The sequence below is a fragment of the Eptatretus burgeri genome, chromosome 13 (genome assembly GCF_056783735.1).
Source record: "Eptatretus burgeri isolate ZD-2024b chromosome 13, Ebu_testis_v1, whole genome shotgun sequence".
NCBI classification, from domain to species: Eukaryota; Metazoa; Chordata; class Myxini; order Myxiniformes; family Myxinidae; genus Eptatretus; species Eptatretus burgeri.
The window spans coordinates 9,826,829-9,836,939 of record NC_140973.1 but is presented as its reverse complement, the minus strand read 5'-3'; the positions used below and the strand labels follow the sequence as shown (position 1 = coordinate 9,836,939).

At 41.4% G+C, this 10,111-nt stretch overlaps 1 protein-coding gene across 4 annotated transcripts in view; it reads right to left on the bottom strand.

The window, feature by feature from the left end:
• Nucleotides 1-3,993: 3,993 nt before the first annotated feature.
• Nucleotides 3,994-10,111, bottom strand: part of KBTBD8 (kelch repeat and BTB domain containing 8) — a 30,096-nt gene continuing 23,978 nt past the window's right edge. For all 4 annotated transcript variants that reach the window (XM_085851056.1, XM_085851053.1, XM_085851054.1 and 1 more), the window contains one exon: nt 3,994-9,779. The gene's annotated coding sequence lies outside the window, so the exon portion shown is untranslated. The remainder of the gene's footprint in view (nt 9,780-10,111) is intronic.

Here is a 10,111-nt window from a genome sequence, read left to right as displayed (position 1 = left end):
GCTTTGCTTTTTTTTTCACCATTTTTTGTTGGGAGGGCTTGGGATTTTACTTTTATTTGTAATTTGGTATTCTTGATTGTCACAACAGTTAATAACATCGTTTGTAGGTTTGTCACGATTTGCTAATACTGCACAACTTCAAGGCAAAGTAATGGAATTCTGTTTCCAGTTACAAGTATCCTGAGAATTGCTGTTGGTAGGTCGGGATATTGTGGGTTCAATATATTTTGGATTGATAAACTGTCAATTAGCCTAAGCAATTAAAAACAAGTCATGCAATTAATTGTGGGGACTATTGATTTACATGTACATAGTGACTGAGCTGGGCTAGCAGGATAGCTTAGGCCCCAGAGGTATATGCACACTTGCCTCTGAACTGTCTAACCTCAGTTTGAATCCCAACCCCAGCTATCAACTGTCATCCTGCTGGTCTGCAGGCAGGGTAAAGCATCAATGGTGTGCCGTCCCATTAAATTGAGTATCTTGTCTGCCTGCATTAGTTGGTGGATGTTAAATACCCCACAAAGACTCAGTGAGTTATTGCCAAATTCCTGCTGTAACATACAAGGGGCACTCCATCAGCAGCACAGCCACACCCCTGTGAGACCCAATGCCAACCCATAGTCCAATGCTGCATACAAACGACTACGACGAAATGACCGAGATGAAACTGAACATTGTGTTATCTGTGTATGGAAATCAACAGACCAGAAAATGGTACAGGGTAATCAAATCGTAATCAGGTGGCCTGGCCAACCTAGTTTCCAAAGATTGGCCAAGCAAGTTGAAGACAGCTTTGTTAGCATTTTATGTTGAGAGGCTATCCTCGCTAGTGCCTCTTGCCAAAATGGAAGCGTGATGACAAGTGTTCAGATGTGACGATGAAGCCACACCGAACCTTGCTCAGTTGGCTCTTCCTTGGATCAGACCTGTGGATGGACGATGGTTCATGCCTCGTTGGTTGCTGGTGAGGGTTTAAAGTACAAACGCTTGCAAGCAGCCCACCCAGGAGGAACCATTGGGCATTCAAGCACGACAAACATCTTGTGATTTAATTTGTTTTTTTCCGAACAAGCAGGTAATCATTGATGTGTCATCTGGTGGATCATCCAACACCTTAACATGTACAAATTGTAACGTTCTTGCTCCCTTTGTACTATACTTCAAATTTGCTGCTGTCTCTTGCTCGTAACACCACAACGATACATGGCAGCACACGATGCACTTTTGGTGATCACATACATTCCACAAAACATTGCATTTACACACATTTACCACATCTCCCCCAGTCTTTCCCGCTACAGCACTTTCTCACGGCAGATGACGCATCACCATCTCATGTAACCCCCCCTCTTTCCTTCATTCAACTCTCCCCCTTACTTGCAGTTTCTTCCCCTCCTTTCTTTCCCACTGTCAGTTTGACATTATTTCCCTTTGTTACCAAGCTCTTCCATGAGCTTAGACATTTACAAAAAAAAAGAACCAAAATCGAGTCAAATGTCTTCACTTGATGGAGAACTGCTCTCCACTATAAGCTGGTGCTCCAGCATCATATCTGTCATCTGTGGAATATAAAGCTCAAAATTATTGGAACCTCCCATGATGAGGCGAAGCCGAACTGTTGCTCTCAGATCACAAACAGTCTATTCTCCAATATTACTCCCTCTGCTCTGTTTTCAGGCCCCCATCTGCTCCAGGATGCATGTGTTTCTCCAGTAATTCTCTCCTGCTTAAAATTGCAAAATCCAGGTTGACTGCACACACTAACTCTTATTCATTGCTTCTCTCATCTATGGAACCACCTTCCAGATGCTGTTTGGTCTCTCTTCTTTTCAGGGTTTCAAGCAAGTCGTGCACCACCATCTCATGTCTAACCCATGATCTTTATTACCCCCATTAATCTTTCCGAACACAACCATCTTACTAGTTTCCTCACCTCTTCCTCTGTTTGTTCATTCCTATGATGTTTGTCTCAGTCAATTATACCTTCATTAATTCTGCAGGTTAAGGGGGTTGAAAAATAATGACAACCGAGTCTGAAATACTGACTTTTTAATGACCTGGCTTGTACATAAAACCATAATTTTAAACCTGACAACAGAACCAATGTAACTCATGTTGGGCACCATAATATACATTATGTCAAATATTCAGCCATTTTTTTAATGTTGAAAAATTGAATAAAAATTTTTTTTTAACTCGTATGAACCATAAGTATCCAACTGGCTTTCTGTAATCCTTCAAAGCAAATCAAGTTTGAAACAAGTTAAAACATCCCGATAATATTTGAATAGTTGATGGCATTTTTCCCGAACATTGTTTTTCTTCTGCAGCTCCTCTTGAAGTCTGCAGTTCTGATTGTTTCTCTTTTCTCTCTTGAACCTGAGAGCATTTGATTGGGTTAGTTTCTGGGCTGTGTTTCTTCCAGCTGATTGTTCAGCTTCCTGTAATATCTTGTCTGCTGATTCCTGAAGGCCCTCGATGATATCTTGAAGAGTTTTTTTGCTTTCTTCTTGAGTCAAACGTCAGGCATGGACTGGCTGTCCATGCCTGACGTTCGACTGAAGATTGCACAGGAATGTGGAATTTATTGTTTCATAGTTTGGCAGTCACCGTTTCTGTATTGTCTGTCTGCGTTTGGGGTCCTTCCCATGTGTTGCACAGGTACCTCACTCATGATATATGCATCGCAGTGGACCTATGACACGTACTGCGTAGCAGCTCCGATCTCGTATCGAGGACTCGTGTTGTGCTCTGGGGCCAGTCTAAGACGAGTGGCTTTGCGTGCATATTCCGTATGCACTTTTCCCCAAATTCCCAAATCTGATGACTTTTAAGGCTCTTAAAAACAGACTTTTGAAATATGACTTTTAATGATGCGTGGGAACCAAGACCTTACTCTTCCATGAGGCTCACTCCTATAAATAAAATAAAAATGGTCCGAGACAATCGGGTGGTCACGTTACCAGTGATAATACCTCATGTATGGGGCTTGTCAGTGAGAGATTGCACACTGTGCATGGAAGAATACATTTGTCTCATCATGACAAGAGTCTTACCTGGTGATGGTACAAATATTCAAGACATTTCAAACCAACTAGCAGAAGTCCATGGTAAAAAAAGGAAGCCTTTTATTCTTGAGCTGGTTGAAAAAGCTAAAAAAAAAAAAAAGAGGTTATATATTTTTTGTTTGGGAGTGATCGAGGCAGTGGCCTGTTGGTTAAATTTTTCGTCAATTATTTTATCATTTTCCCTTGGGTTTAGATTAATTTGAAGCCTTTTACTTTTTTCTCAGATAAGCGTTTCTTTGTTGCAGTGTGGGACAGACAGCAATAGCCGATGAGAGATATATATTTTATTTTTTTTAAATATACATATTTATATTTTTTTAATAGATTTTATTATATATATATATATATATATATATATATATATATATATATATATATATATATATATATATATATATAAATATATATAAATATATATATATATATATAAATATATATATATATATATATATATATATATATATATATATATATATATATATATATATATATAAATATATATATAAATATATATATAAATATATAAATATATATATATATATATAAATATATAAATATATATATATAAATATATATATATAAATATATAAATATATATATATAAATATATATATATAAATATATAAATATATATATATAAATATATATATATAAATATATATAAATATATATATAACTATATATATATATATAAATATATATATATATATATATATATATATATATATATATATATATATATATATATATATATATATATATATATATATATATATATGCATTTATTTATTTGTTTTGGTTCTCACTCTTTCCTCCAATTTAAAACCCCAGTAAACAGGAACGAAATGAAGTTTCATTCAGTTATTTGGCCCTTTGCAAACAAAGATTGAAAATACCTTTGGTATGGTGTCAATGAAAATGGTCATATTACAAAAACATTTCTTTATTAGCACCTTTTACTTATGAATGTTTGTATTCAGCAGTCACGTGTCATTAGTTGCACTTTTCACAATGAGCGCCAATGTCCACATTAGTGCAACCAGAATGATTCGGTCACCTCTTCAAACAACGCTGAAAACATTTCAAATGAGTTTCCTTATTTCTAAACAAGGCAGACTAATATTTAAAGTTTGAAAACTTTTCACTGTGTAAACAGATTTATCGTGATAAAAACAAGGACTTCAACAAACATTTGAAACTTTTATGACAAGGAGAGCATCTTTGCAACCCATTCTCACATTTGTGGTGGGTACATCATAGCCATCCTGCATCCTCCCCTCTCCCCCTCACAACAGGTTGTACCTTCCAATTAATAATGGGATAGTTAAACACAAATGATTACTTTGTGACTATTGTAAAGAGCCAATGCATGGGCTCAATGATGTTCCGAAAGATGACATAAATCAAATTTGAAACTAGAAAGCATGTGAAAAGACAAAAAGCCTGTCTGCATCTGCTTTGTAATCGCTCATTTTTCTACTGCATGCGAAACATGACAGAGAGAAATTTTAAAAAATATTAACAATTTTAGGTGACCTTGACATTTTGACCTCAAAAGCAATCTGCTTCAATGATGCAAAATGCAAACCCTGCTCAAATTTCAAGTCAATCAGAGGAAATTGACGATTATGTGACCTTGACAGAATACAGGTTACACTCTGAATTGGGTCATATTGGGTCACTGACATTTTATGCAACCGTAACCTTTTGATCTAAAAAAAGTCAGCTTCTAGCTTTTGAGTGAACCAATTCAGTGACCCAACATACAAATTCTTAAAAGTACAGGTCAATCGGATAAAAATTTACTTATGCAACCTTAACCTATGACTTTTTAACCAAGTTATTAATTTGGTTTCTCCATATTCTCATTATAAAGCTATGTTGAAAATTTGATGAGAAAAGCTCAAATTTTAAAAAGGAGGAAAGGAGGGGGGGGGCTAATTAGATCCACTAAAAAAATATTGTACCGATCTCGAATTTGTCAGGAAAACAAAGGAATGGGACAAAACAATGGAGAGAGAATGTCAGGGTCAGGTCAGGTATGGGAGTATGCGCCGGAGCAGCGCGTCACTGCGTACACTTTCCACCGGTACTCCAGGGCCTCCTTACCAGGGGCCTCCATCTGGCCATCCCCCAGGCAGATTCCTGGCCCATCCCCATCTTCTTCAGATGTTGATCAACCTGCTGCAACCACGAAGCATGTGGTCGGCCCGTTGGCGCCCTACACTCACGAGGCTCCCTCGCTGAGAGAATCTGATGAGCAGGATCAGCGTCAGGAAAACGAGCCACATGTCCACACAGCCGCAGCTGACGCTCACGGACTATGCAGGTCCATGTTTTGTGGAATGTATGTGATAACCAAAAGTGCTTCGTGTGCTGCCATGTATCGTTGTGGTGCTACGAGCAAGAGACAGCAGCAAGTGAGAGAACAAATCTCATTTGAGTATCTCAGCAACCACTCGGACACAAAGTCCAACCAGCGATAGCCAAGGATTCTCCAAAGAGACCTGGTACCAAAGGAATTAAGTCTCTGTGTCAGATCCCTGGTCAGAGTCCAAGTCTCACATCCATAGAGCAAGACTGGAAGCACCAAGGACCTGAAGACTTGGACTTTCGTCCTCCCGCACAGGCACTGGCAGTGCCACACCCCATGATCCAGTGAATCCATGACTCCCCAGGCCAGACCCAGACATCTGTTGACCTCTGGCTCACAGCCAGCAGAGACATGAATATCACTGCCAAGGTAAGTGAATCTCTCCATGACCTCAATATCCTTGCCACAAACAGGCACAGACAGGACAGCAGCATCCAGGATGTCAATGAAAGCCTGGATCTTGATCTTGACCCAGGAAACCCGAAATCCCAGCGGCTCCAACGACCCATTCAGCACCTTGAGGGCCCCCAAAAGGATATCTTGAGTCTCCGCAAAGATGACTGCATCATCTGCGAAATCAAGGTCAGAGATCTTGACATTCCCAAATGATGCACCACAGCTTGATCTCTCAGACATCCTCCCCAGAATCCAGTCCATACAAGTGCTGAAAAGTGTGGGACCAGTTCACACTCCTAACAACTGGAAATAAGTCAGAGATGGTACCACCACATCTCACAATACTCTCGGTGCCAGAGTGTAGTTCAGATATCAGATCAATCAGTTTTGGTGGCTCCCCACAAAGACCAAGAATCCTCCAGAGAGCATCCCAATTCACTGAATGAAACACTTTACAGAGATCAACATAAGCTACAAGCAGCCCCTGCCAAAACTCTCGTCTGCATTTGGTGAGGACCCGAAGAGCAAACATACGTTCAATCGTTGACCTCTTTGGTGTAAAGCCTGACTGCTCTGGGTGCTGGTGCTCAAGCCGATGGTGGTGAACCCGATCAATAATTATCCAAGCAAAGACATTGCCCGACACTGAGAGCAGCGTCACCCCTCGCTAGTTATTGCAGTCTTGGCGATCACCCTTCCCTTTCCAGAGAGGGACAACAAGGTCCCTTTTCCAGTCAGTTGAAGTGATGCCTGTGTTCCAGGCAGAGCACAGAACTGCATGCAACAACACGAGTGCATCATTTCCACCAGCCTTGAGAAGTTCAGCATGGATGCCATAGATCCCAGGAGATTTACCCCATTTCAACCAGTTCACCGCACGAAGGTGGACCACAGTTGATTGGAGGGTCAGAAATCGGGATTGTAACACCCCTGACTGGTCAATGGTATCCAGTATCCCTTGAGAGACAAAATTCTTCTTTGCCCTATGGCGAGTTCCAAGACATCTTCCGGCAACATCAAGGACGTTGGTCTTGAAGGCACTCCACAACTCTCATGATCCCCCAAAGCACCCAGACCCCCCCCCCCCAAATCTCCACTCGGTCTGTTCACAAACTCCTTAGCTGAGGCTGGGATAGTACCATTCTCCTGGATTAAACCTGCAACTTCAGAGTTGCAATAACAAGCCTGTGGTCAGTATTGAGGAACTTCACACTCCGGTCAACCCTGCAGTTCTGGATCATCCTCCAGCGACCGTCAACAAGCACACGGTCAATCTCCTTTGCCACACTGCCAGCGTTGGAATACCAAGTCCAGCGATGAGCTTGTCGGCGCTGACACCATGAACCGGCCACCCGAAGTCCATGACTTCTTGCAAAGTCAAGGAACTTAGTGCTCATCTGGTTTACATTTCCAGATTCATGGGGACCAGCACATGTTTCATAACCATCCCTATCAGTTCCAGTCTTTGTTTTGAAATCGCCCAAGACTGAAAGAGTATCTTGCCTGGGGTACTGATCAACCACAGACTCGAGTGTGTCATGGAATGCATCCTTGACGGTGAGATCACTTGCCTCAGTCAGAGCATATACAGAGACCAGGGAAATGAGACCCAAGGAGTGATGAATCCTTTGTCTCATAATACGCTCATTGACCGGTGTTGCCTCAATTATCTTTGAAGTCAGCTTATTGGACACAGCTACAACAACTCCTTTGATGTGGTAACCATCAGAGCGACCAGACCAATAGTAGGCGTAACCACCCGCCATGATCTCGCCGCGATCCAGTCTCTGAACCTCAGAGAGTGCTACAATACCGATGTCCAAACACTTGAGCTCAGATAAAAGAGACAGGTGATCATCCTCTCTTAGGGATCGGACATTCCATGCACCCACCCGAAGGAACTGCCTCAGGTTAACCCAAGGAGGCCACCGTGTGGTGGACAACACTTCAGCACCACCCTGACACACTTCCGTAATATGACCCGGGAAGGTTACCCCATGGTTTCCCTCCTATCATCAAAGACTGGGGGTCCCGAAGGCTTTGCCCCAATCCCATCATCCAGTGAGTTGCCCTGCGAAGGGAAGCTACACAGGAGGTACTCCCACAGAGTTGGTTTTCAGATTTTTTTTTGAATGCTTTTGGAATGTTTTGCGGAATGAAGGGTTTTACGGTGGCCGGAGTGCAAATCCTGCCACCAACCTCCTAATAAGAAGTAATCCAATTGCAGGAGGACGTCCGCAAACACAGTTGGGCACTAGATATGGATGGCCATTGGCTCACAAGGAGCTCCTCCACCCTGATAGGGGGGAGAAGGGGAGGAAGAGGGAGAGAAGAAAGCACATTCGAAAACACATGACAGGCTAATTAGTAAGAAATTAAACAAGGTTGGGAGAATGGGGTTAACGGACAAGTACAGTGAGAGAAGAGAAGGATTAAAACAAAAAAAAAAAACATTGTGTACATGGAGGTGGTGGATAGTCAGCAAAACATGGGATGGAGAGAAATAATGTGGGTGAGGGAGACACATTGGGAGGGGAGCAGAGATAGATATTGAGGGGGAGTTGGGACAGAGGAAGAAAGTGAAGGGGAAATACAGGTAGACCACCTGGAACCAATGGGAAATCACCTAAACAAGTAACACGGCAGATAATAATCAAAGACACACAAGATGTACAGGTACAGCAATGGATGCTACCAATTAGTGATTAAATAAATAAATAAATCTGTCTGAATGAGGCAACCTGATCGACAGAACTTGGTTACAAAGGAGCACAGCATACACCAACCCTTCAACTTTGATGCATCCAGAAGGCGAGTTAAATCAGTTGTACAAATAAATCAAACATTTTAAAGATTAAAATAGAAGTTTGTTTTACGTTTACGTTTGACTTTATTAAAAGTATCTTGCAACCCTCACGGATGTTTGAGGCTATCACTTGAGGGCCCTCCATTCGTTTCGTTTGTCCAACCAGAGGTCAAGATGAAGAATGTAAATGACATTACAAGAATACAGTTGTTCAAAGACCTGCGCAGGATTTTAAAAATAGCCAACGCATGTCAACGAGGTGCCTATCATCTCAAAGCAACAGTTCCACCTCATCTTCTCAAATGGTCAACGGTTAGAACAGCAACTGGATGATAAGCATGAACAAAACAGAATCGGAGTCCATTTTTTTTTTACACCTTCCTACCTTTATGCCACATGACCAATAAGGGTCACATGACATGAGAATAAAGTAAACATCAAAACATAAAAGTGTTACGCAGTGTGGGGGACACAGTGATCGTTGTGCTAAAGCATTTCACTTGGGGGTGAGGGTGAGGTGGTGACCATGTTCCTCACATTAAAAGGTCACCGAAAAAAAAAAAAAAGCATTTGTACACAGACTCCACGGGCACACATTTGCATATCCAATCACGTGACATTTGCTTTGCATAAAAATAAACGTAGGCCATTTAAAAAATATTATTTAGTATCAGTGGTTCTGCCTTGGCATTAGACGTTCCAAAAAAAAAAACAAAAAAAAAAAAACAATTGCGTGCCACTGCTGCTAGAAAAAACTGATAAAGTGAATAAGGTAACAACAACCTTTGTACAATTAATGTTGTGCACAGAAATGTAGGCCTCAACCACACAGAGTTCTGCAAATTGATACACAAAACCAGATGACTACAGGACATCAAAGCTCACTCTGCCAATTGTGGGCAGGCCAAGCCTGACTCATTTATCAAGAGGAGGTCACGTGGTACGATCCGAAATGGGTCAAAATTACACACTTAAGAGTTGTAACGCGGCGTTCCAAGTCCAACCGGCCTCAATGTGGAGTTCAGTCTCAAAGAAAGTGACAGTGCCTTGCAAGTAGCTGCAGCTTCACAGAGCAGCACAATCAACTCAAAAGTATGCCCTCGAACGGACTAAGGCGGTCATCAGAAGTGATCTGTGGGAGAGACAATGATAGCAAGTGGAAATCTCATAAAACATCTGCAATCAATTCGTTTCAGAGTCATGTTTTCAATCTCGTACTCTGGACACCTAAACATGGAAGGCAGAAGCGGGGAAGATCAGCTCTCAACTTCATCAAGATGTTGAAGAAGGACACTGGCCTGGAGACAAAGAACTGCACACAGCAATGCTTTTGATTGAGAGGACTTGAAGCTGAGAATCAACGTCATCTGAATTAGGCCTAAGAGTTGACTTAAGAAGAAATCCTCCCCCATAGGAAAGGCCCCTCCATAGTTTTTTTACAAGGTCAAAGGAAAGAAATGATGA